General features: G+C 49.1%; 1 pseudogene; it reads left to right on the top strand.

Moving 5' to 3' along the window:
• The first annotated feature begins 302 nt into the window (after window positions 1-302).
• On the top strand, window positions 303-1,276 carry LOC150055098 (sideroflexin-2 pseudogene; annotated as a pseudogene).
• Window positions 1,277-1,586: the final 310 nt, after the last annotated feature.

Consider the following 1,586-nt stretch of genomic DNA (forward strand, 5'->3'; position numbering starts at 1 on the left):
TTTATATTGCAAAAAAATACAACTTGACTTATTAATTTAAATTGAGTGCAATACATTTTATCCATTCATATTTTTATTCAAATGTTTCTGTCAAATGACCTGAAATATCAACTCGTTTTTCCAGTTAAGCAGTTGTTAGGAATAAGTTACTGCTTTCTTTCTTAGACTATTTTGTTTTACTTACTCCTTAAAATAAATAAAATTCTCGGGCTGGCCAGGCGAGTGAGGTGGGCTCTCGGTGGTATCCAGAGACTCGGAGCTTCCCTTCTTCTCATCAGGTCCACAGTTTAGTGTGGAAACCGATGGAGGCTGATTTGTCTGGCTTTCACATCCATGTCCCTTGTTGGGACCAGAGCACCTTCCTAGGGCGAGTGAAGCGCTTCTTTAGCATCATCTGTCCCCGTACTGTCTTGGTACCAGAGTGGAAGCTGGACTGGGCCAAGGTCATGGTGGAAAAGGGCAGGCTGAGGGTCCTGCCCCGGGCACCCGAGTGGAGCAGATACTCTATGTCCAAAAGCTCTGTGACTCAGCCTTCCACGCTGACCCTGGGGAGAAGATGAACGTCACTGGGCGGATGTCCCTTCCAGGTCCCCGGCGGCATGCTCATCCCTGGGGGCTTCATGTGCCAGTTCTACCGGACCACACCAGCCGTGGTCTTCTGGCAGTGGGTGACCCAGTCCTTCAATGCCTGAGTCAACCTCACCAACAGGAATGCAGCTTCGCCCACATCAGTCAGGCAGATGGCCCTCTCCTACTTGACAGCCACTGCTACTGCCTTGGTCACTGCGGTGGGCATTAACATGTGGACAAAGAGAGCTCCTCCCTTGGTGGGCTGTTGGATGCCCTTTGCTGCTGTGGCTGCAGCTAACTGTGTCAATATCAAAATGATGCGACAGCAGGAACTCACTGAGGGTGTCTGCTGAAAGACAAGGATCAGAATGAGCTGGGCCCTTCCCAGAGAGCTGCAGCCATCAGGTATCACCCAAGTGGTGTTATTTCTCAGATCACCATGACGGCTCCTGGCATGATCTTGCTCCCAGTTATCATGGAAAGACTGGAGAAACTGAGTTGCATGAAGAAGCCAGGGTACTGCACGCCCCATTGCAAGTCATGCTATCTGGGTGCTTTCTCCTTTTCCTGGTGCCGGTGACATTGTGGGCTCTTCCCACAGGAATGTGTATTGCCAGTTTCCTACCTGGAACCAGAGCTCCAAGTCACCATCAAGGCCAAGTATGAAGAGAATGTACCATATGTCTATTTCAATAAGGGTCTCTAAATGTCCCACCCCAACAAGAACAGCTGTAGAGACTCACGTTCACCACCTCCTTCCTAGCTGCCTTGCACAACTGTGCCCACATTCCTCTTTGCCAGCAAGGGGTGGCAACCAGTCTTGATAGAAGGGAAAGAGGTAAGCGGGTAGAATGATGCTTATGTTTCAGCCAAGCATCTAGCTGACTGGATTCTAGGTGATAAAAATGAAAAAGACCTACGTCTTGTATCTGCTTGGTCTTAGTCCTGTACCCTGGAGACCAGAACCTAGGTCTTTTTAGGAAGTTAGTGACTTCAAGCCAATCGTTTGGAAAAGT

The sequence above is a fragment of the Megascapheus bottae genome, chromosome 14 (genome assembly GCF_031878675.1).
Source record: "Megascapheus bottae isolate mThoBot1 chromosome 14, mThoBot2.hap1, whole genome shotgun sequence".
NCBI classification, from domain to species: domain Eukaryota; kingdom Metazoa; phylum Chordata; class Mammalia; order Rodentia; family Geomyidae; genus Megascapheus; species Megascapheus bottae.